The sequence below is a fragment of the Saccostrea cucullata genome, unplaced genomic scaffold (genome assembly GCF_032062105.1).
Source record: "Saccostrea cucullata isolate Sc308-1 unplaced genomic scaffold, CSIRO_AGI_Scuc_v1 ctg2133, whole genome shotgun sequence".
Lineage (NCBI taxonomy): Eukaryota > Metazoa > Mollusca > Bivalvia > Ostreida > Ostreidae > Saccostrea > Saccostrea cuccullata.
The window spans coordinates 93491-120285 of NW_026924360.1; the positions used below are offsets into that span (position 1 = coordinate 93491).

General features: G+C 37.7%; 2 pseudogenes; one reads left to right on the top strand and one right to left on the bottom strand.

The window, feature by feature from the left end:
- The first annotated feature begins 16878 nt into the window (after positions 1–16878).
- Positions 16879–17941, top strand: LOC134266268 (putative nuclease HARBI1; annotated as a pseudogene).
- Positions 17942–21669: 3728 nt separating this feature from the next.
- Positions 21670–22769, bottom strand: LOC134266269 (myb/SANT-like DNA-binding domain-containing protein 3; annotated as a pseudogene).
- Between the last annotated feature and the right edge of the window lie 4026 nt (positions 22770–26795).

Here is a 26795-nt window from a genome sequence, read left to right on the forward strand (position 1 = left end):
GGCCTCTTGTCATGTTGAGTGAGTGGAGTTTTACTCGGTCTAGGTTTCATCTCCTGACAGGCATAGCAGTTGTCAGCTAACTGTTTTATATCACTCTGCATATTTGGCCAAAATACTGTTCCAAGGGCTCGTCGGATCATAGAGTCATAGCCAAGGTGAGCTGAATGTAGTCGATTTTTCACATTAGACCTGAGAGATTTAGGAATCACAATAGCTTCTCCCTTCACAACAATACCATTATAAACACTCAAAGTTTCACGAAGGTCATAGTACTGTTTGACTGACTCTTCAACTAGATTCTTTCTATCTGGCCATCCATCAGTGATGTTTGCAATCAGGCATTGCAATTCGGAGTCCGTTTCTGTTGCCTTGCGAATTTCATCAAGTCGAACGTCTGACAAGTCAGGATCCACACACACAGTCATGATTCTTGGACGATCATCAGTAGGAACTTCTATTCCTTTGGAAAATTTCGCTGGAGACCTTCAGGCCAAATGGAAGTCTAGACCATCGGTATCTACCAAACGGTGTAATCATGGTTGTTAACATGCTTGACTTCTCATTCAGTTTTACATGCCAGTAGGCTTCTTTGACATCCAGTTTGCTGAACAACTTGGCTTTCTGAAGTTTAGGTAGTACGTCAAATACAGGTAGTTTGTAATGTTCACGCAATAGCGCTGAGTTTAAAGCCTGCGGATCAAAACAAATTCTCAGTTTTCCATTCGCTTTGTGCACTACCGCCATCTGATTGACGCATCTTGTTGGTGTGGTTACTGGAACAAGAATTCCTCTCTTAACAAGGTCGTCAAGTTCTGTTTTCACATTGTCCTTGATAGCTAGTGGGAGTTTTCGACACGGTAGAGTCTTAGGTTGTATCTCACTATCGACCACAAGTGTAGCTTCTCCAAGGTCACCTAGTTCTGACGCTGACTTATCCACCTTTGTGATGAACTTCTCTTCATTCACAGTGATGAGATTTATTTTCTGGATCCCTTTAAGTCCTAATAAACTCTGAAGTTTATTGCTAACAATAGCAAATGTCATATTCATTACTTCTTTAGTCTTTGGGTTTGTAACAGGCAGATCAACTTCTCCTAGGGTTTTCAACGGTGCTGAGTCATATACACGAAGAGTTGATGCGGACGGGCGAACTTGATCCTTCCGAACATACTTCTTCTCTAAGGTGTTTATCTGCGCAACACTATCCAGCTGAAATCGAACACCACAGTTGTTCACGCTCATGACAGCTGTTAAGGTAGTGTAGTTTTGTTACAGTTAACAACGTTGAGCCAATATTCATCTTCATCAGACGAATCGGTATATTGTTTCCGGTCAACAAAGTTAATCTTCTTGCATTTCACACTGAAATGATTGCGTCCATGACATTTGTTACAGGTTTTACCCCAAGCTGGACATGACTCTTTTTTCATTGGATGTTTGGTTCCACAAAATTTACAAGATTTCTCCTTGTCCTGTGGTTTTTTGAATCCTTGTTTCTTATACGGAACTTTATTCACAGTTTTTCAATGTGTCTGAGATTCACTTACTTTGTGCACACTTGCATGGTTCTCTTTCTTCATCTCTTCAGCTTGTCGATTAGCCTGCTCATAGGACTGACAAATCTTAATTGCTTTCTTGAGGTCCAAATCATCATCCCTCAATAAGAGCTGCTGCATTTTTCCTGTGCAACTGAAAACAATTTTGTCTCTAATCATGCGATCCTCCTCTTTGAAATTGCAGGACGCTGCCTTTATACGCAATTCAGTGAGAAACTGTTCAAAAGGTTCGAAATACTTTGTACTCCAAAATTTTTGCGATTCTGCGACTTCGTTTTTGCGAGGATTACAGTACTGTTTAATTTTATTAAACACATCCTGAGATTTGTTCTTATCCTCACCAGGTGCCCATTCAGAGTGATCATAAATTCTCAAAAGTCTCTCACCTCCACAATTGATTATCGTTGCAGTCTGAATTTCCTCCGATAATGCAGTAGTTCCGCTTGCTATCAGATAAATTTGTACTTGTCGTTTCCAAGACTTATAGTTTTCTGACACATTACCAGTTGGAAGTAGTAAGTTTGGATTGATCAAAGCTCTCGGAGTAGCTTGTTGCTCTTCCTCATTCTCGTCAGGGGGCGCAATACTTTTTTATCGGTCACACGTGGAGTGGTAATTTGTATCAATTTCACTGATACTTACACGTTTTAAGTATAAAACGTAATCAAACTAAGTTGTTTCAGTTCTGCCAAACTACTTTCACCGCTGCCACCATGTTGATAATGACCAGTTTTTGACTTAGACTGAAGTTTGAGACAGACAACGAGCTGACGGAAAACCTGAATTTATACAAGAGGCCCACGGGCCTTATAGGTCACCTAAGTATCATGTAACAACATTCCAGCGATTGTATTTGGTTTGTGTTTTAATCCAAAAGCCATGAAATTCACAAATTTTGAAGAAGGCACCATTGCTTATCAAAGGGCAGATTTCAAAGCATTAATTTATTTTTAGTCAAAGTACCCCCCTGGTACCCCTGACCCAGCGTCCCTGAAAGTATCTATTTTGAAAGAGGCCCCTTTCTTCATTATAAGACCAGCTTTTTTTTTTTTCGGTTTAGTTATGAACATGAGAATAAAAATGTGCCAAAGGAGAAGGAAATCAAAATTTTTTGTTGATAAATCAATTATTAGCATTTGTACATTCTTTTTTTTATGCTATTATAATAGGCTCCTTACCACTGGACACATAATGCTTACAAATAGGAAAGTAAAACATTTAATTGCTTATTTCATCATCTGCCAGTTTGGGCCAGTTATATAAATTTTGTAATGTTGGTCAAAATATATTTTTAAAAATCAATTCTTTAAAAGTCTTTCAATATATCTTCTTTTTTTTAATGTGTTAGGTGAATGTGTAGACATTGTTCTAAAATTTAATCCTATCATAAAACAGACAGGGAGTATTGCGGGTGTAGGGTGAACATTTTTTTAATCAAGTGTAAAATAATTTTTCTGGCTGATACAAATGATACTACATGCCTGTATATATTTGAATATTCTTGCCTTAACAATTTCTTCCTCAAATGGACTGAACTTCTCCCATAGTTTTATTCATTACATCTGATGCATAAGCAACCCTTTTCTGAAGAATGATGCTTAGACTGTATGCTATAACAGAGACCTAAACAATGTTGCTGCCCGCTGGCAATATGCAACAGCTACCACGGGCAGTTTAAAACCTGGGGGAGGAAAATAATTTACAGACAGATACTTTTGAAACGAATACATAATTATCTCACCAACATGTCATTGTGCAACAAAGTCGTCAGCATTTTATTTGTCCTTTGAACAGGTGAAACTTTTTGAATGGCACTCGTATCGATGAATTTTACACTAAACCAAGCTATCTTTCAGATCTCGCTTTTACCCGCCGTTTCATCTTAAGACCGGAAGTGCGAGTTCGTAAATGTGAAATCTCGATCCCGACTCAAATTTGACATCGGAAAGAAAAAAATTGTTTTATTTTTTTCTGAACATTCAAAACCTTGAGCGGAGGGTTTGTAAAACTGAAAATAAAATAAATCCTTGCCTTAAATATGTAATTAGATCATTAGCATATCAACCAGGATGTTCAAAGAATTCATGCATTTCACTATAATATAATCATTAGAGCCCCACCCTAAAACAAGAACCCCTGACCCTGGGGCGATAAAATTCAAAATTTTGGTAGAGGCACTCTTGCTCATCATAACTATGTACTTAGTTTATTTAATACCCAGGAGCAGAGGAGAAGATTTTCAAAGAATTCATGTATTTTCACTATATAATCAATAGAGCCCCGCCCTAACACCAGAACCCCTGACCCTGGGGCCATAAAATTCACAATTTTGGTAGAGGAACTCTTGCTCATCATAACTATGTACTTAGTTGGTTTATTTAATACCCAGGAGCAGAGAAGAAGATTTTCAAAGAAATAATGCATTTTCACTACCTACTAATTTAGCCCCGCCCTAGCACTAGAACCCCTGACCCCAGGGCCATGAATTTTACAATTTTGGTAGAGGACTCATTGCTGATTACAATCATGCAAACAGTTTGACTGCTTGATGTCCAGGAGTAAAGAAGAAGATTTTTAAAGATTGCATTAATTTTAGTGGTTTTGGCCCCACCCCTCAGGCCCCAGGGGGGCAGGGATCATGAAATTCACAATTTTTGTTCCCTTTCACCCATAGATGCTTTGTGCCAAATTTGGTTGAAATTGGTTCAGTGGTTGCAGAGAAGAAGCTGAAAATGTTCAAATGTTAACGCACGACGCACGACGGACGACGACGGACAAAAACAGATAGCAATAGGTCACCTGAGTTTACTCAGGTGACCTAATAAAACTGAGCATGCGCATAAAACACAAGTACGAAGACAAATTTGTGACATAAAAGAAATACATAAAACATCAACAGAACATGTATCAGCATGTCAGTTTTCAAGAAAATTCATTGAAATCCCTTATGAGTGAATTTTGGGAGTTGCCTAAACTAGGCGAGGGAATGAATTTTAGTCCTATCGCCTGCAAAAGATATTTTTCATCAGCCAATTTGTCCCATGTGAGATTAAATACATGTTCCTGAGCTAAGAGAACTTTTGTTTTCTCTCTTCTTTCTTTATGGGTTTTGTTATCATTAGCCCTGCGCAATTAGCGCTTGGGTTTTGCTTTGCGATTAAAACGACGTGCCATTCTGATATTAATGTATTTAAGAACCAGCGCACGTGATAGGTTACGTGCTACATAAAATCCCATTGTGCATGACAAACAGACCAAAAGATTATTAGTTATCAAAAATTATATTGCAAGCTTGTTTACCTCTTTAATTAATCCAAATCGAAACAAAAATGTAGTTTTATCATTTCATGTGTACAAACTGAAAAGCGAAGTTACTCAGTCACATAATTATGAAAGAATTTAGTACGGACGGAATTTCTGTTCCTTTCTTTCTAGGGTGGATATGTCCCACGGACTCAATACGGTTAATGATTGACTGTGCTCCTTTTCGATTTGATGTTCATCTTAAATTCCAACAGGAGTTGGTCGAATTTCTCATTCGACTCTCTAGTTTTGTTGTTAAGTTCGCCTTTAGCCCAACATGCAGCAAGAGTTGTTTTTCCTCTCATACATAACGCCTCTTCCCGGATTTCCCTGAACTGGTCGTTGATTTGATTATCCACTAAAATCAACTGATGATTTTAGAAATTCTTCCTTCATGGGCTGGGTTTTAATTGTCCCAAACTTCTAAAAGGATTTTGTAAGCTCGGGATCCCTTAGATAAGGGCTACATTCCAACTGCCATTTCATGTCTGAAGGTAGTTTTTTCCCTGGGGTTATGGCGTACGACATTCCTCACGGGCACATAGAATTTTTAGTCTTTTATGTAATTCAAGGTCAAACTTGTTGACAGTTTTTGACACAATGTTTGTGAGTGCCGGGTCATCAAACATAATTATCCTCATCTTCTGAATCAGGAACTATACTTTGTTGTTTTAATTGTTCCTGCTTACAGGATATATCCTCATCCTTTTTCATTGGTACCGGTAAGTCTATTTTGAGTGGTCTGTGTTTCTTGAGTGAGAGTCTGCGCATTTTGAAATGTCGGAAGTAAGTAAAGAATGATACATAATATTAACTAGTGGGTTTATTGTATGACAATACCGAAACAAATGAATCAGTAATTTCCTCAGTAGCAAAAACTACACGCTTAATGTTCTTAGCCCTGTTGGCTTCATTTTCCTTTTCCTTTATTTGGTTTTCATGGGAGTCTATAACCTTCTGCGAGGCTTGTTTTTGGATGGCGTCGTTCTGTTCTTTCCAGAAACTTCTGAATTTTTACTCCTTCTGCTGATTAGGTAAGTGAAGGAAATACTTTGTTTAAATTTGTTAAAGTTTTAATTCGTTTTGACTGGTGTGTTGTTGTAAGTGTGTCATCGGGAGTCAAAAATAGATTTGTGTATTCGGCACACGTTACATGAATTTCACAATTTTGGTAGAGGACTCAATGCTGATTACAATCAAATAAACAGTTTGAGCTTAGAAGAAGATTTTTAAAGACTGCAATAATTTTAGTGGTTTTGGCCCTACCCCTCAGGCCCCAGGGGGGCAGGGACCATGAATTTCACAATTTTTGTTCTTCTTCACCCATAGATGCTTTGTGCCAAAATTGGTTGAAATTGGTTCAGTGGTTTTAGAGAAGAAGCTGAAAATGTTCAAATGTTAACGCACGACGACGGACAACAACGGATAGCAATAGGTCACCTGAGTTTAGTCAGGTGACCTACAAAATAGAAATTTCTGTGGAATTCATTCACAATGCTACTTCTCCTACAGTTTTGGTCTGATTTCAGTATAACTTGGCACACAAGTAGAATAAACTAAGATACATAATTCTGTATATCGGTTTTTGATTTCGATGAATGGTGTTGCCGTGGTTACTAAAAATAGAAATTTCTGTAAAATTCTTTCAAAATGCTACTCCTCCTACAGTTTAGGTCTGATTTCAGTATAATAACTTGACACACAAGTAGACTTCACAAAGATATATAATTCTGTGTATCGGTTTTTGATTTCGATGAACGGTGTTGCCGTGGTTCCTAAAAATAGAAATTTCTGTGATATTCTTTCAAAATACTTCTCCTACAGTTTTGGTCTGATTTTAGTTTAACTTGGCACACTTTTAGACTATACTAGGATACATAAATCTGTATATTGGTTTTTGATTTCGATGAACGGTGTTGCCATGGTTTCTAAAAATAGATATTTCTGTGATATTCTTTCAAAATGCTACTCCTCCTACAGTTTTAATCTGATTTCAGTATAACTTGGCACACAAGTAGACTACACTAACATACATAATTCTGTGTAGCGGTTTTTGATTTTGATGAACGGTGTTGCCGTGGTTACTAGAAACAGAAATTTCTGTAAAATTATTTCAAAATGCTAGTCCTCCTACTGTTTTGGTCTGATTTCAGTATAACTTGGCACACAAGTAGACTACACTAAGATACATAATTCTTTTTATCAAATTTAAATTTTGATGGATGGTGTTGCCATGGTTACTAAAAATAAAAATGTCTGTAACATTGTTTCAAATTGATACTCATCCTGCAGTTTTGGTCTTACTTCAGTATAACTTGGCACACAAGTAGAATACACTAAGAACATAAAGAGACTTTAGCAGCGATCATTATGCTATTTATTGCTGTCGTAAAGTTTCAAATCCCAGCTGCTTAAGTACTTTTCTCTTCCTTTGCTATAAGTTCAAACCAGTAGAGCTTCAGTCTCGACAGAGACTTCTGGTTATTGACATATCAGAGTAGTAAAGCTATAATTGATCATTTTTTCTCATTATATCATACTTCTTGCATTTTTCAATCAAAATGGCATTGTTTGCCTCATTATGAAATGTATTCTTTATTATTTCACCCCCTGGGGATCCGGGTTAGAATAGGTCCTCAGTACCCCCTTACTTGTCGTAAAAGGCTTGTGGTACGAAACACTTTGGTACGATCTAACAATAAATGAGTTTGCAACCTGATACTGGCTTAGTGATCCCTCGTGGTTCCCGAGCCCCTGTATTGGCCTGTAGCTGAGCTCGCAGACTTACAGGTCACTACAACTGGTGTCAGAAGTGACCGATTCTACGTCCAGTTGAAAAATATACATATCCTTTTTCTATTTTTGTTGTATTTTGATTAGCGTAAGGCAATAGTGTCGAGGAAACTCGGACATTCCCGCGTTTTGTCAAACTTGGTTTCTCGCAGTATAGGAGAAATTAATTTATCAAGTGTGACAATATTACTACGCTACTATTTGACAATCATTTTTAAAATTTTATACTTCTATCTCATTCTCCATTTAGCGTCAGTGTTGATTTTTAATTTGTAAACTTGGGTACGGAAACCCATAGCTGTCACAATTCGAAATTTTTTTCAATTACATACAAATTTTTGCGATATCATTCAAGCAATTTTATTTTGGAGTTTTTGTTTGAATTTCTAATTTCATACGTCATATTATTTTTGTATTCAACCCTTCAATCTTCATATAATCATATTGCATACTATTTTGTTCATGTCATTGTCTGGACCAAAAATACAAGCTTTTCTCAGTAAGCCACAAACAACACCACAAGGGTCACTGTGTCACACACCAATTCTTCTGTCAGACAGCAAAGGTTTTGCTCTTAAAAATAAGACCCCCCTGAGATTTGTCGAGTTTTGGTGCCAAAGTGGCCTGCAAACTGAAAAGGCCATAGATCAACTTGAACACAGATTGGAGTCCAGAGCCTTTGGTTCCGCACTGATTTATATTTGGCTTGGGACTTGTGACATTACCAGAAAAGAGGGGAAAATTACTCAAGTTCGCTGCTGGGACAATACTGTCGTAGATACCATTACCGCACAATACCGAAGAGCCATAACAATTGTATCCAAGTTCCAAGATATAAAAGTGAAATTCATTGAAATACCGTGCTACTCAATTGTGGCATATAATCGGCACAAAGGTCATTCCAATCCAGACTTATTCAAAAGCCAAGACATTGAAATTCGCAGGCAAGTGGAAGCTTTAAATGCAAATATTCGTGCAATAAATTCAGAAATTGGACAATCTACTTTGCGATTTAATAAGGACATAACACGCAGACGCAAGGACACAGACAATCGCAAGAAGAAGAACAACGGTGTAAGGATTTCTTACAAATTTTCTGTTTTTTATGACGGCATCCATCCAGGTACAGAATTGGCCTTGATCTGGAGCAGAAGGTTGACTGAGGACATTAACAGAAGTTGTTTCAGAGTTTTACCAGAAGACATTTTGGACATACAAGTATCTGAGGAGGATTTAAAATCAATAGAATAATGCCTGCTATAAACTTGAATACTGCGTCTTATGAGGACCTAATTGAACTCGAAGGAATTGGTCAGCACAGAGCCACAGCTATCCTTAAACTACGGGAGGAAAAGGGCTTTATAACGGAGGATGACATACGCCAATTCCTACAGGGCACCTATAGTACCATAAGAACTCTATTGGATGAAGAAAAAGTTTCTCTAGACACACCACCACAGTTAATTCAGGCACTTAAGAAGGAATGGGATGACCGAATGGAAAAAATGTCGAGCGATTTTAAGGAGCAAATGAAGGCTTCGCCAGAACACTATGAACTCATGCAAACACAGTTTGAGGAAAACCTTAGAAAAACATATGAAGAAAAGTTACTGAAAATAAATGAAAATGCTGTCGGTAATTTGGCTCCACATGGTGTTTATGGTGGTGGTAATCCATGGATGAAACCTAAAATGGACATCAAAAAGGAAAACACCTCGTTACCTAGTGACAGTGCTACTGCTAATTGTGGCTGGCTTTTGTCTGGCCCGCCCAGTGGGAACACTGCTGCTAAGGTAACCACAGATGGAAATTCGCAAAAAGTGAAAAGTGGACAGAAGCCCAATCTCATGACGAGTTATCAAACTATGGGTCCTCCCCCACCAAAGATGGCTACCTTCGATGGAAAATCGGAATGGAATCCATACATTGTGCAGTTCAACATGATAGCGACAAGATATAACTGGAACAATGAACAACGACTGGAACGCCTAGTTGAATCTTTGCGTGACAAAGCATTAAAGTATTACTGTACATGTTCAGCCCAAGTACAGAGCAGTTTCTCATCACTTTGTGCAAAGATGAAAACAAGATTTGGCCAGCGAGATCTCCCTCACACAATTAGGAGGAATCTCCAGGATATCAAGCAAGGTGACCAATCTGTTGATGAATTTGCAGAAAAAATCCAGGAGATGGTAAGTGAAGGCTACCCACAGGCTCCAGACTGTGTAAAAGAAACAATAGCTACTGACACTTTCCTGAAGGGCCTCGAAAATAAAAGAGCAGCACTTACAACTATGGACAAAGACCCTCCTGACCTTGAGACGGCCTTACAATTGGTAAAGGCTGCACTCAATAATCAGAGATTAATCTTAGGCGCTAAGAAGCCGGAGGTGAGGAAGGTTGGTTTTGAAGAGGATGACCTTGATAGTGACTTGGGCTTGTTGAATGAATTTGAAGTTAGACCAATACGACCCCAAAGCAGAGTAGACAAACTTTCAGAAGAAATAGCTGAACTCAAAAGTGGGCTGGAGGCGACCAACGCTAAAGTGGATAAAATCATTAACCTAATGAATAAACAACTTTCCACAAGGTCACAATCTCCACCACGGAAAACAGACAGTACTTCTAGTTCTGTTTCCAGCTCTTCACCACTCAAAGCAGCACAGTGCTTCAACTGTGGACAACCAGGTCACTTTGCTAGAGAATGCCAAAGGTCACACAGGTCCCGTTCCCCATCCCCTAGATCACCGAAGAGAGAAACCAGGACTAGTCCAACCAGTTACGACATACGAATGTATGACAACAGTCAAACACATCCATACAACTTGATGCTAGGGATCTCTATTAACGGAAAACCTGTTCAAGCTATTGTCGACACGGCAGCCCAGATAACAGTTATCAGCCAAGCTTTCGCCAACACTTTCACCCCACCCTTAGTTCGTGGAGAAAAAGTAACCATGAAGGGTGCAGGAAATTCTGACTTTGTTGAGGCTAACTACTGTAAAAACATTCAGATTTGTATTGGGAACACACAAGAAGACCCAATCACCTGGACTGCCCTTATAGCTGACATATCTGATCCCGTCATATTAGGTCTGGATTTTCTAAAGGCACAAAACGCTACCATTGACCTTAATGAAATACAGATAGTCCTTGGTGGCAAACGGATGAATGCAACTCTACTAGATGCAGGAGGTAAACAAGTTCAAATAGCTAGAGTGAAATTAAGTCAAAAAGTGAGAGTTGAACCATTTTCATCAGTGCAGGTTCTTGGCAATTTGGACCAACACATAGCTGGTACTTTGGTTTTCAAACCATGTCATAATGTTAAGGGATTGCTTTCACCACATGCTTTAGTTGATAACAGTGATCAAGTGCCAGTCCTCTTGCGCAACTTGTCAACAAGACCAGTTAAACTTCAGAAAAATGTAGTGATTGGGACTGTTTCTGAAGTGGACCAAGTCGCCAATGGTGGAATACTACAAAGACCACAGCAAGACAAATGAATGTTTTCCTGTTGAATTACCAGACCACTTGATAGACCTAGCAGATAGATCAACAAGAGATCTAACCTCAGAGCAAAGTCAAAGTGTTTAACACCTTCTTCTGGAATTCCAAGACATTTTTTCTAAAGGAGACTTTGACTTGGGACTGTTCAAAGGGATCCAACACAAGATAAACACTGGCAATGCCCACCCGGTGAAATCCAAATTGAGGCGCACACCACTAGGATTCCAATCAGAGGAAGAGGAGCATCTGAAAAGTATGCTGGACAAAGGTATCATCGTTCCGTCAGTTTCTGAGTGGTCGTCAGCACCGGTCCTGGTGCGGAAAAAAGATGGGACTGTTAGGTATTGTATTGATTTTAGGGGAGTTAATAAAGTCACCAAGAAAGATGCTTTCCCACTCCCGAACATGGAGGAATGTCTAGACACTCTTGGAAAAAACAACTTTATGAGCACGCTTGACATGGCACAGGGATATTATCAGATAGAGGTAGACCCTGATGATAGACACAAGTTGGCATTCATCACAAGGTATGGCCTATTTGAATTTGTACGAATGCCATTTGGAACATGCAATAGCCCTGCAACCTTTCAACGGGTGATACAGTTAGTTTTACAAGGTCTTAACTGAAAAGAATGCCTTGCTTACCTAGACGATGTCATAGTCTTAGGTCAGAATTTTGAGGAACATTTAATAAATCTAAGAGCAGTATTTGAAAGATTTAGGACCCATAACCTCAAACTAAAACCAAAAAAATGTCATCTCTTCAGGAAGGAGCTTCAATTCCTTGGTCGCTTGGTTACAGAAAAAGGGGTCAGCGTCACTACCGAGAGTGTGAAATGTATGGCAGAATGGCCGACACCCAAATGCAAGAAGGACCTTGAAGCATTTCTTGGGTATGTTAACTACCATAGAGAGCATATAAAGAGTTTTGCAGAGATAGCAGCACCTCTGTACACTCTCACAGGGCCAAAGACCAGGTTTATCTGGAATAAAGAGAAGGACACAGCATTCATTTCCCTTAAAGAGGCAATGACTAACCCTGCAGTTCTGGGATATCCCTCTGATGATGGCATGTTCATATTGGACACGGATGCTTCGGACATGGCTATTGGAGCAGAACTGTCCCAGATTCAGTGTGGTAAGGAAGTCTTAATCAGTTTTAACAGCAAGACCTTGACATCTACTCAACGGAAGTACTGCGTTACTAGGAGGGAGTTGCTAGCTGTTGTAGCATTTACTCGTCACTACCGATATTATCTACTGGGCAGACCTTTCATTTTGCGGACAGACCACAACAGTCTGGCATGGTTAATTGGGTTCAAAAATATTGAGGGGCAACTAGCTCGCTGGCTAGAAGAGTTATCACAATATGATGTTACCATCCAGCACCGAAGTGGAAAGAAACACCAGAACGCTGATGGCCTCTCCAGAATGTCAACAAATGACCTGTCCTGTGACTGTTACAATGCTGGTTGTGATGTCAGTAGGCTACCTTGTGGGGGCTGCAGTTACTGTCGACGGATGCATACTCAATGGGAACGCTTCCAGGAGGATGTTGATGATGTAATCCCCCTAGCAGTTAGGACCCTTCAAGAAACTGATAAACCAAAGGAAACACCTAACACCATAGACAAGGATGCATGTAACTGGGCTTCTGCCTTAACAGATGAAGAAATCAGAGATGCACAAATGCAAGATTTAAACACAAGTACTCTAATGAAATGGAAGACGGAAAACTATGTTCCAACTGAACTGGACCTGTCCCTTGCCAGTAGAGCTGTAAAATACTTTTGGAACTGCTCATCGCAACTACGAATTTTGAATGGTATCCTTTTCTATGAGTGGATAGATGGCTCTATGTCCCGACTATTGCTTGTGGTCCCAAAGTCACTACAAAATTGTGTTCTAGAAGGATCTCATGACAACAAATTAGCAGGCCATATGGGACAGCAGAAAACCCTACAGAAGGTGAAATCAAAGTATATCTGGTTTGGAATGAGTTCAGATTGCGAGTCTTATGTCCGAACGTGCCCAGTATGTAATGTCAACAAGAAAGCCAATGTACATGCCAAAGCAGGCCTTGGCCAATACCATGCTGGAGCACCCTTAGAAAGAGTGCATATTGACCTGATGGGTCCATTTGTGGAGTCCGGCAAAGGGAACAAGTACATTTTAATGATAGTTGACCAATTCACCAAGTGGTTAGAGTGTTACGCACTGCCTGATCAAGAAGCGGAGACAGTAGCAACATCATTTGTGGAAGGTTTTGTATCTCGATTGGGGTGCCCTCTCCAGGTTCACTCTGACCAGGGTAGAAATTTCGAGAGCCGCTTATTTCAGGAAGTGTGTAAACTACTCCAAATAACAAAGACGAGAACCACCCCATACAGACCCTGCTCAAATGGACAGGTCGAAAGATACAATCGTCTTGTTCTCCAAGCCATCCGATGTTATATGGAAAACATCTCTCAACAGAAAGATTGGGACCTACACCTCCAACAAATAGCTGGGGCAATCCGTGCCACTGTCAATCGACAAACGGGATTCACACCAAACAGAATGATGCTGGGGAGAGAAGTCTCTCAACCTTTAGATATAATGTTAGGAAGGAAGATACCAGGGCAAAACCCAGCAGGATATGTGGAAAATTTGGAGGAGGCTCTTTCAGTGTGTCATCAAGCTGCGAGGGACAACTTGGGGGAAGCACAACTCCGTCAGAAGAGGACCTATGACATAAAATCAAACACAAGAAGCTATGAGGTGGGTGATGTGGTATATATGGTGGATACCTCTTCCAAAGTAGGCCAATTGAAGAAGTTGAGGAAGCCATGGATAGGCCCTTTTGTCATTGTTTATAAGATTAATCATGTGCTATACAGAATCCAAGGGAAAAAGGAAAACAAGGTGGTCCACCATGACAGATTAAAACTTTGTCAAGACAGAGATCTACCCTTATGGCTTAAAAGGCTACGACATTCAGTTTTTCACCCAGAACCCAGTGACAAGGAATCCAAACAGCAAAATCAAGTACAGGAGGAATTACTGCAGTCCAGTTCTTACGAAGATGATGCTGTAAGCCCCACAAATGAAGGACATGAGAATGAATCATCAGATGATCTGGAGATCTGCCAAAGACCCGCTCGAAAACGACAGGCACCTAAGTGGATGAAGGATTTTTGTCTTTTGGACGATTAATCATGATGTCATTGGAAATTTTAATTAGAATTATATGTATTTGAATATCTTTTCCTTCTTATCCACTCCTCCCTCTGTAGAATTTATATGTTTTTTTTTCATTATTTGTATAATTATGCTTTTTCTTCCAGGATGTGTTCCAAATGAACTTTTATTCCCTTCTGATGATTTTTTACTTGTATATAGTCAAAGTGGCTTGATTTTTCTGGCCCAGCTGACTATTTCATAAATATAATAACGCACTGTACATCTCTTAAAAATTATGAGGGGGAGGAGTGTGGTACGAAACACTTTGGTACGATCTAACAATAAATGAGTTTGCAACCTGATACTGGCTTAGTGATCCCTCGTGGTTCCCGAGCCCCTGTATTGGCCTGTAGCTGAGCTCGCAGACTTATAGGTCACTACAGGCTTCTAAATGGGGCGGTCCTTCGTGTCCCAGCAGGTGTGGCACGATAAAGATCCCTCCCTGCTCAAAGGCCGTAAGTGCCGAGAATAGGCCTAAATTTGCAGCCCTTCACCGGTATGGTGACGTCTCCATATCAGTGAAATATTCTTCAAAGGGACGTTTAACAGTATATAATCAATAAATCCATCTTTATTATTTCACAAATGATTGGAATCTGATCTAGAAAACTAATACGCTAAGGTTTAAATTATGTTATTAACTTTCATCATTATATAGCAGATACTGTCGAAATTTGATATTGCACAGATACAAATCCTAGCACATTTTATTGCAACAGTAATCCAATGATCACCGGTAAGTACTGCTGGGGAGTCTGTTGGTGTTGTGCTCATAATGCTAATACGAAGGCTTAAGTCTTTCCTTGTTCTTCTACCTTAAAGGAAACAACGCAATCCAAGGATGAAGAAAAGAGCATGAACATGGGTTCATCAATCCATGTAAATGGCACAGAACTGGACTGAATATTGTGTACACTGGTCAAATTTTAAAATAACTGAGTATCCATCAGAAAATGTGGTTCACAACTTATATATAATGGGATTATACTGACGAATAACGGATTTGTCCAGAGTTGGTTGAATTTCAATTTCCATCCAGTTGTTTAAAATGTGAAGCATCCATGCAGTGTTTGCTGCTACATATCTACAGGAAACACTGTAATGCTTGGTACAGTGAAAAAGCAGTGAAACCAACAGATTCTAGCCACTGTAAAAGATGACAAGTGTCGTTATTGTCACACCACATATCTACTATTCCAGCTTTTCGACAGTGATGTCAACAAAGCTGCAAGAGGTAATTGACACGAATCTGCTTGATATTCAACATTTGTTTTGCTAATGTTTGGTGTATGTTCATCAGCTTCAAGCACAGAATATTTTTTACCATCATCAATGGTCCTTTGGTGAGCTTGAATCCTCAGTCTCATGTCAGAATCCGTGAGGGCATCAATAAAATGATCTCGACACAATGTTTCCAGCAAATCTCGCGGAGCACTCGGGTAGGCTTTTCTACTTAGGCGTTTTACATACTGTGCTAATTCTGAAAGGGATTGGTCTCTTTTCCTTGCAAGGTTCTTAAGCTGGACTCGGAATTTCCGATCCGAAATGGCAACTTAGCGCTGTTGCTAAATCCACCAATAAACGACGTTTTCCCGGCTCTAAATGAGCTAGATCACCTTGGGCTGCACCACGTTAGAACGATGCTAAGAAGATGGACTTCCGTACCTCGTCCCATCCATTTCTTTCGGTTACAAGTTAAAAACTGAACTTTATAAGTGTTGAACTGGTGATTCAGGTATCAGGACACTTCACATATCCGGACAAATTCACTAGGAACCAAAGCGTCCGGATGAATGAGGTTCCACTGTATATACAGGTGTAGTATATGTATTTATTATAATTATTTATCTTCCTTTCACTTTAATAGTCACAGAATTTCCTTCATTTGGATCTCTAAATGATGCAGAAAAACTCCTTTGAAAGGAAATAGTATTACCATGAAACAGCAGTATTCAAGGATGCATACAATAACCTGGCTCGTTACAGTCTTTCTTTTGTGTTTATATCAAAAAGACTCATTTAGGAATACCAAGTCAATTGAAAGCATGGATATGGGAATTTTACTAAGAAAGAATCGTTTTCAACATCACATTGATGTGCTTTCCAGGTATTATAGAGGGAGAACATAGTTCAAATGAACCACAAATCTTTTTTAAATAATGCTAACACAACAACTTTCAAATTTTTGTTCATAAGTATGATCAACTCTTCAAAGAGGTGTGATCAATTGTATAATGATTATTCTCACATTTACATCAAAGACCATTCATAAAAGTACACGATTTACTTATTTCTTCACATTTATAAAGATAATTATGTGAATTTTCATACAAAACTTATTTGGGAGAAACTAATGGCCACTTGTACATGTTTGGCTTAAGCCTGGGTCAAGGCAATCTAGACTTAAACCAGGTTCAAAATTATCAAATCACTTGCAGACCTCTCTGATTTATCTGAGTAGAGCTCAGCATTGTGGTTTAATGTAAACCAGGTAATGGGCAGGTTTAAAGGAAGGCTTATAAGTGATGGAGTATTATTTTGATGAAATAGACCAAATTTATGTAGTGGAAAGACTTATCAGGCGATAAAGAATTGTAAGAGACAGGACAAACGCTTTTTTGAATTATTTGGAGGAAGAATTTATTGACAGATTTCGCTTAAGAAAGGAATGTGTAATTGAATTATTAAATGAAATTGGGGAACACCTGGAGCCAAAACAAAAGAAGGTTTCATCAATATCACCACTTGACCAACTACTAATAACTTTAAGGTTTTATGCAACTGGCTGTTTCCTCAGAGTTTCTGGAGATCTCTTTAGAGTTCATGAAAGTTCAGCTTCTCGAATTGTGAAGAGAGTTTCATCTGCATTGGCATCGCTTTACAAGAATTATGTAGTATTTCCTTCAGGAAATAAATTTACTGAAATCCAAAGAGGTTTTATGAACCATAGTGGTATTCCCGGAATTGTGGGTGCAATTGACTGTACCCATATCCCAATACAATCACCCGGAGGTGACATGGCAGAAATTTTTCGCAACAGGAAAGAATTTTTCTCCATCAATGTACAGGCCATTTGTGACAATGATCTTATGCTAACAAATGTGGTTGCAAGATGGCCGGCGAGTACTCATGACAGTCGGATTTTTGAGAACAGTAGTGTCTGTGCTAATTTTTAAAGAAGAAATATTCCTGGGATTTTAATTGGAGATAATGGATACGCTCTCAAACCTTAGTTAATAACACTCCTTCTTACTTGTAGGACACCACAAGAGAGACGCTTTAATTTTGCTTTAAGTAACAGTGGAGTTAAGATTGAAAATGTGTTTGGCATTTGGAAAAGACGTTTTCCTTGCCTTCGAAATCAGTTGAGGTTTAAGATTTCTACAACTTTGAACGTAATTATTGCTTGCGCAGTGTTGTACAACATTGCCAAGAAAGCTGCCATACCGGTACCAGATGATGAGGATGAAGGAGACACAGCAGTTCCAGTTCCGGTGCCACAAAATGCTAACCAAGGAGGGCAGGCTTTAAGAGCAGTTTTAATAAGGCATTTTTAGTAAAAAAAAAAAAAAAAAAGCAAACAAGTAAGTTTAATTATAATGAATTTAATTTTTCAATTCTTAAATGTTTAATGTAGGTTATATATAATTATACCCCACGCAACTAGTTGCGGGAGGTATAATGTTTTTGACCCGTGATTCAGTCAGTCAGTCAGTCCTCTTTTTTTGTCAGCGCAATTCCTCATAAACCGCTGTACAGAATTTCGTCAAACTTTGCAGGTATTTAGGACACAATGTGTAGATGTGCATATTACCAGGAAATTCCGATTCCATAATTTTTTCCGGGATTTCCGCACTTTTTAACTTAGGCATTTGTCCATACCTTGAATATAGAGATGAACAGTTTGTCAGCGCAACTCCTCATAAACCGCTGTACAGAATTTTTGTCAAACTTTGCAGGTATTTAGGACACAATGTGTAGATGTGCATATTACCAGGAAATTCCGATTCCATTATTTTTTCCGGGAATTTCTGCACTTTTTATCTTAGGCATTTAGCCATACCTTGAATATAGAGATGAACAGTTTGTCAGCGCAACTCCTCATAAACCGCTGCACAGAATTTCGTCAAACTTTGCATGTATTTAGGACACAATGTGTAGATGTGCATATTACCAGGAAAGAACTATATGCGGTATATTGCATATGTTTGCCCCCACAAAAGTCAAATTTTGAAAACTTCCTGAAATGTGCTGAATTCAATAAATTGTACGAGAAATATAAGTTAACAGAAAATATTATAGTTCCAGAGCAGTGTATTCACAATTTCTGTTTTTATGACGTCACAAACTAGTCCGATTTTATATCCTTTTTCAGAAAGATGACAAAATGGACAAAATTTCAACAATTTAAGCTTTAAAATTTATAGAGCGCATGTGTGTTCAGGAACAATATTGACCTATTTCATTGATATTATCATTCTACACATTATATCAAAATATTTATCCTGAACACACATGCGCTCGGTGACTTTTATTTAAAATATCGACGAAATATGTACATTTTTCTGCAAAATTCATAAAAAATTGAAATTTACGTCATATTTGTGACGTCATTACGTACATATGACGTCATTACTTATGAAATTATTCAGTGCTTTGAAGTCAGCATATACTCCCCTGTTTAAGGACTTAATTAAATATTACTCCATCAAAGTTTGATTTTGGGGGGCAAATGTTGGTTAATACCGCATATAGTTCTTTCCATTCCATTATTTTTTCCGGGAATTTCCACACTTTTAATTTAGGCATTTGGCCATACCTTGAATATAGAGATGAACAGTTTGTCAGCGCAACTCCTCATAAACCGCTGCACAGAATTTCGTCAAACTTTGCAAATATTTAGAACACAATGTGTAGATGTGCATATTACCAGGAAATTCCCATTCCATTATTTTTTCCGGGAATTTCCACACTTTTAACTTAGGCATTTGGCCATACCTTGAATATAGAGATGAACAGTTTGTTAGCACAACTCCTCATAGACCGCTGCACAGAATTTCGTCAAACTTTGCAGGTATTTAGGACACAATGTGTAGATGTGCATATTACCAGGAAATTCCGATTCCTTTATTTTTCCGGGAATTTCCGGACTTTTTAACTTAGGCATTTGGCCATACCTTGAATTTAGAGATGAACAGTTTGTCAGCGCAACTCCTCATAAACCGCTGCACAGAATTTCGTCAAACTTTGCAGGTATTTAGAACACAGTGTGTAGATGTGCATATTACCAGAAAATTCCCATTCCATTATTTTTTCTTGGAATTTCCGAACTTTTAAATTAGGCATTTGGCCATACCTTGAATATAGAGATGAACAGTTTGTCAGCACAACTCCTCATAAACCGCTGCACAGAATTTCGTCACACTTTGCAGGTATTTAGGACGCAATGTGTAGATGTGCATATTACCAGGAAATTCCGATTCCTTTATTTTTTCCGGGAATTTCCACACTTTTTACTTAGGCATTTGGCCATACCTTGAATATAGAGATGAACAGTTTGTCAGCACAACCTCTCATAAACCACTGCACAGAATTTCGTCAAACTTTGCAGGTATTTAGGACACAATGTGTAAATGTGCATATTACCAGGAAATTCCGATTCCTCTATTTTTTCCGGGAATTTCCACACTTTTTAACTTAGGCATTTGGCTATACCTTGAATATAGAGATGAACAGTTTGTCAGCACAACTCCTCATAAACCGCTGCACAGAATTTCGTCAAACTCTGCAGGTATTTAGGACACAATGTGTAAATGTGCATATTACCAGGAAATTCCGATTCCTTTATTTTTTCCGGGAATTTCCACACTTTTTATGCCCCCCTTCGAAGAAGGGAGGGCATTTTGCTTTGCTGCTGTCCGTTCATTTTCTTTACAACCGCTGCATATACTGACATGAAATTTGGTAAACAGGTTTATCAGGTAAATATCTAGGTCAAGTTCTGTTTGGGGTACGATCACACCATTTTTGACAGAGTTATGCCCCTTGGACTTAGAAAAATTCCATTTATTTGCAGTTTCCGTTCATTTTCTTTGCAGAGGTTGCACATATTGAAATGAAATTTAGTATACAGATGTTTCAGCTGAATATCTAGGTCGATTTCTATTTTGGGTTTGATCGCACCTTTTTTGATAGAGTTATGCCCCTTGGACTTATGAAATTTCCACTTATTTGCCGTTTCCATTCATTTTCTTTGCAGAGGTTGCACATATTCAAATGAAATTTAGTATACGGATGTTTCAGCTGAATATCTAGGACAAGTTCTGTTTTGGGTTCGATCACAACCTTTTTGTCAGAGGTATGCCCCTTTGACTTAGAAAAATTCCAATTATTTGCAGTTTCCGTTCATTTTCTTTGCAGAGGTTGCACATAATGAAATAAAATTTAGTATACAGATTTTTCAGCTGAATATCTAAGTCAAGTTTTGTTTTGGGTACGATTGTACCATTTTAGACAGAGTTATGCACTTTTGGACTTAGGAAAAATCCAATTTGGGGGGGAGGGGGGCATAAGTGTTTTACAAGAAGGATATGGAAATAACGAACAGTATTCAGTCTCAACGTCTATTAAACAAATATACAAAATAAGAGCAGAGCAAACACGGACCTCCGAAACATCAGTGGTGGGATCAGGTGCCATGGAGGAGTGAGCATCCCCTGCCGACCGGTCACAACAAACATCTCTTGTTAACTTAGGCATTTGGCCATACCTTGAATATAGAGATGAACAGTTTGTCAGCATAACTCCTCATAAACCGCTGCACAGAATTTCGTCAAACTTTGCAGATATTTAGGACACAATATGTAGATATGCATATTACCAGGAAATTCCGATTCCTTTATTTTTCTGGGAATTTAAACACTTTTCAACTTAGACTTTTTTACCATATTTTGAGCACCACCCCTCTTAAACTGTTGTACATAGTTTCGTCAACCTATGCTGATATTTTGGACATATTCCATAATTTTATCCCAAAGAGTTTTGCCTATTATTCAAGAAAATTTCTCAACCCCCCCCCCCACTTCAAATTATTGTGTGGATTTGTATATTGTCAAGAAATTTTGATTCCATAATTTATCTAGAAACTTTATTCCACATTTTAAATGTCCTCATATGCAAGACATTTTGATGTGAAGATTTTTTGCAATTATTGCCCTTTTTGATCTGTACTATGTAAGTTATGCGGGAGGGTGGGGTATGTGAGCTAGCTCACTTTTTCTTTCATTCACTGAGCATATGGTTGCCAGAAAGATCCACAGTTGTTGTTCGAATCTGTACTTCCATAAGTAGTGGTACTTCCATAAGTAGTGGCTGGAGCTACAGGCAACTTAGGTTCACTAGATTTTATTTCATTCTCTAGTTTCTGTTTCTTTAACTTTAGTATGTCCTCTTTCAACTGGAGGATTGCCTTTTTTTCTGATGTTCTATTTCTGCTTATTCCAGGAGTCTATTTTTGACTTGGTCTTGACGTCCGGGAGCAGCTTTTCGTTTAGAACCAGGAACTCTGGACGCTGGTTGTTGTGGTTTGAAGGATTCCTGCGACATCGGCGCATCCTCTTGAACTGTGTTCGTTGTCAATATCTGTGAACAGTGAAACATTTATTGTAAATATTATGAGTAAATAAAATATATCATTAATGTAATGTTTTTCTGTTTGAACATCTATTTGAAAAAATCCCACTTTTAATAGCCTAATATTTATGAAGATTTATTGAAAATGATAGGTGCGCCAAATCTTTTTCATGTTTTCGTAATTTGACAACAATATTGGGATCACAGAATTATATATAAAGGTTGAAAAATCTACAGAGCATATAACATGTATATGAAAAGATATTTCCATTAAAATTCTTTTAATCAAATAATGTTGACAAAATACTAGTATACCTCGTCATTATCATCTGAATCTTCATTGTCATCTTCTGGTTCATCCCCATGGAGACTTGCGTCATCGTCATATGGGTTTCGCAAACTATTAATTTGTTGAGGAAGCATTTCTGATATGGTGCTGGAAATGTTATGCAGGCTTTTCCCGGATGGTCCTCCACCTGTCTTTATCTTGTCTCTCCTCTCCTTAGCTACGGCAGACTTTGTTCTGGCTTTTAGATTTTTCCATAACGATTTCAACTGTGTTATGGTTCTCTTGTTTACACCATGTCTAGAATTAAATTCTTTCTCAATATTTATCCATTCTGTGTTCTTCTTACTAACCATTCTGCCGTCATTCTGCTTATTTTCTATGATGTCCTTCCTAGCATGGATAAGCTCTAACAAAATTTCTTTTTCTAACTCAGAAAAATTTGCTGACTTCTGTCTTTTTGCCATTATTTTCAAGGAATGAGTTAATCGTAAGCTGTATTCAGGTAAGAAATGGTTGAGTCACAGGTTTGCAACCCAACAACTTCTCACCTGTATACAGCTCAAGCCAGGTTTAAGGCAGGGTTATCTGATCCCTAGATCACCTATTAAATCAGGGTTACCTGAGCTAAAGGTATGCAGGTGGCCATAAGAGAGATAACTCTCTAAGCTTGGTAACCGTAAAATGAGGTTTTTCAGCAAAACCCCAAGTTAAGAATTAATACAACATGGCAGAAATTAATTATCTTAATTTGTTTTTAATCCTAATACCTTTGTAATATTTTCAACAAATTTATAAAGACACAGAATTCACATCCCCTGCAAAACAGTGATATAACAAAACAATTAAGCTTAAGAAGAAATCAAATATTTTCTGCTACAGATTATTAATTGTAGGTTTGGTGTACTGCTGAAAAGTCCAATGAGGCAGTTGCCTCATTCGTCTATGAAAGCTTTTCCCCTGACCATCTCATCATATTCCTACATAATCATTCCCTCAAAATTTGTATATATTCCTTCTTTCTCCTTCAGGTCTTAAATGTTGCTATAAGCAGAAAGGCTAATACAAGTATCCATGAAATAAGTTTCACTGGAACTCGCTATACTTGTCAATAGATTCAATTCTCTCCCTCTAAAATGCTTACCCCGAATACAAGAAAATGTATTTGTAATTTCTGAGAACCTCATACTGGACAAGGAACTTTCCCATATTTAGTATACAGTCATCTTGTCAATCGTAGTGACTGATATGGCCTCATTGGAAATTACTTCATAAAAAAATTACAATTTTGTTCACTATTTCTATCTTGAAATCCATCACACGTTGTTATACAAAATATATATGAATATAAATAATAAATATAAATAATATAAAATAAAATATAGCAAAGTCAGATGAAGAAGATAAACTGATTTCCTATTAAGTCTTTAAAGTATTATTATACCCTTGCTCCGAAGGAGAGGGGGGTATACTCTTTTACCCTAGTTTGTCTGTCAGTCTGTGTGTCCGTCCGAAACAAATTTTCGTCGCTGTTTTCTCAGCAACTTCTCATCGTAGATGCTTGAAATTTAAACACAATCTTCTCTGAGGCATGCCATATGGTGGGATACATTTTCGTTTAAATCCAATGTCAACTTCCTGTTTGTCTGTGTGTCTGTCTATTTCAGACATGTTTCATACATAACAAATTTTTGTCACAGTTTTCTCAGCAATTACTTATTATAGATGCTTGAAATTTTAACACAATCTTCTCTGAGGCATGCCATATGGTGGGATATATTTTCGCTCATCTCGGATATCAATATCCTGTTTGCCTGTGCGTCTGTCCGTTTCATACATTACAAATCTTTGTCGCAGTTTTCTCATTAGCTATTTATAGCGGATGTTTGAAATTTTATTACACTCTTTGTTGAGGTATGCCATATTGTGTTATTTATTTTGATATGAATCTAATGTTAACTACATGTTTTTCTGTGCATCTGCCTGAAATTGAGCTTGTGTATTTTAACATGACAGTGCTTATTTACACTCTTTATCTCTAGAAATGAAAGATGTATGGATTTGATCTTTTGCATATAAAAAGCTTGGCACTATCCAGTTGTGTCCCCTGCTTGAAAATTGGGGTATATTAATTTGGGTCTGTCTGTCCGTCTTTATGTCTGTAATGCTTTCGTTTCCACACGATATCTCGAGAACCCTTTGAGCTTTTGCAATGAAATTTTGCATAGCAACTCCCTATGGACTAAGGAAGACCCCTACTGATTTTGATGTCAAAAGGTCAACATTCGCAAATTCTGTCTGTTAAAACACTTCCGTTTCCGCACGTATATAATTTCCTTAGCAATTGATGCAGCGCTTCAGTTGTGTAGAGGTATGTCGTTTGCTTCGAATGAGGTTCCGAGATCGAGTACCGGATGTTCCGCGCTCTTTTTTTTCTTTTTAAATATCTTTTCTCATATCTAGGCCTATATACTAGTCTTTTTTTTATTTGTTTCAATATGCATGTATAAATTCATTTCTAAAAATTCATGGGGGTGGTGTATAATTCTCTGAATAAGCTTGTTTATTTTATCATGGTTTTTTACCTGGTTGTAATTGAACTTGACCTTTGAACAAATGCATTGTAAAGCGCTTTTGAGTAACATTTATACTAGAAAGTCGCAATAAAAAAACGTTCATTATTAACTAATTTTGGAAAAAAAATTACAATACAGATAAATACACAAACGTATGCCTTATAAACTCCTAGTATATTTGCAATACCGTGCCAGTGTTGTTCATCTTTATTCCCAACATGATATAGATATAAATTAAGACTTTTCATTTTCATCGACTACTCTCACAAAGTTGTTTCCGACGCGTGATGAAATTACTTAAATATTTCAGTCTAGAAATGTTTCAAACTTCTGGATGTCATTTAATCCTATATATCTATTTGTTGGAACGTCAGCATTTTTGCAGAGAAACATGGCCAATTTAGATTGCGCTTTCTTTCTACTTTACAACAAAATGTTGTAGTAGATTTTTGTTGACACCTTTCGATGTTTAATAATGATTCATGGGTGGACAAACCAGAATTATTTTCAGACACTTTTTTCCAAGTTTTTGCATCAAGTTTTTCACATATTTTCTAAAAGCACAACACAATAACAATTGCTTAACAAAGATTATCATTGTTTTCAATATAAAAACTAAACAGTTTCCGTTCCAGTGAGTTTTTTGGCCCAACTAGTGATGTTATTGGTAGCTTGGCTCCGCCTTTTGGCATGTTGATAGAGCCTACTGTTACCATTAAATTATCATTAACAGAAATAGATTCGTTTGAGTTGAGTACTTTTGTGACTTTGTTCATAACAACTTCACTATTCAATTTTTCCAAACATCCAAAACATCCGTTATCACCTGTGTTATAACTGAAACAAATTTGGTTTATTTAATATGTACCTCTTGGAATTTTTTTTTACTTGTGTAAAATCTATTCATGGGACAAAAGCATTTAATAAATATTTAAGGTCGGTACTATGAAGTAGGTTCGGTCGGGAAGACGGAAACAAAAAATTTTGTACGATTTTTTTTCTAGGCCTAACCAAACCGGGTATTATGTAAGGGTAAATGTCCGAGTAGCGCTCCATTCCTAAAAGGTAATGGATGCGAGGCCACGAAGAGCCGAGGCCCTTTACTTTTAAGGAATGGAGCGCTACGAGTATATTAACCCGCGTAAAATCCGCCTTTCTGAATGCTTGTTTTTTTATATAATAAATAATAGTTATATGATACATTGAAACTATTTTTACAGTAGTATTATATGTATGTAATATAGAAAGAAAAACTAAATAAAGTATACTGAAGTTAATCTAAACCAACGTTTCTCAACAGCTTCGTTAGGTCAGTGATATGAGCAACAGACTTAGGTCTACATCATATTCGAACCAAACTTTACTCTGTTCCATTGAAACTTTTAAATAGTCTTCTTGAAAAGACCAAGGAACATCAAAATTTAGATTCCTCGACACCTGAATATAGGCTCGGTTCTGTGATTATGGATATTGCACATCATAGGCTTTTTAAACCCTCACAATTCATGGAAGAAAATGCAGCTAAAACAATCCGTCTTTTCCTTAAACTTCAATATGCCAATTAAGAATTGACGCGGTTAATATAAGTAATATTCTTAATCACAAAAGGGTCCAGTCTTGTATTCGACCATATTTCAAGCTACAGACTACGCTTTGTATTTCCTACATCGACCATTGCTTCCAAACTTTTCAATTACAAAAACACTTTACATGGCCTGGATATCGACTATCTGAAAAATAATCCCCTTTCGTGTTCATGTTCTTCTTCGCCCTATAACTATAGTCCTGCTGGACACGTTATTACAGGTGACATAAAAATAGTTCGTAATGAGGACCTTAGATCACTTATTTTAAAAGGTCCTAAATATAGGAAACCCCGATCCTTCAACTGGCGTCGGAATTTCATAAATATTATGG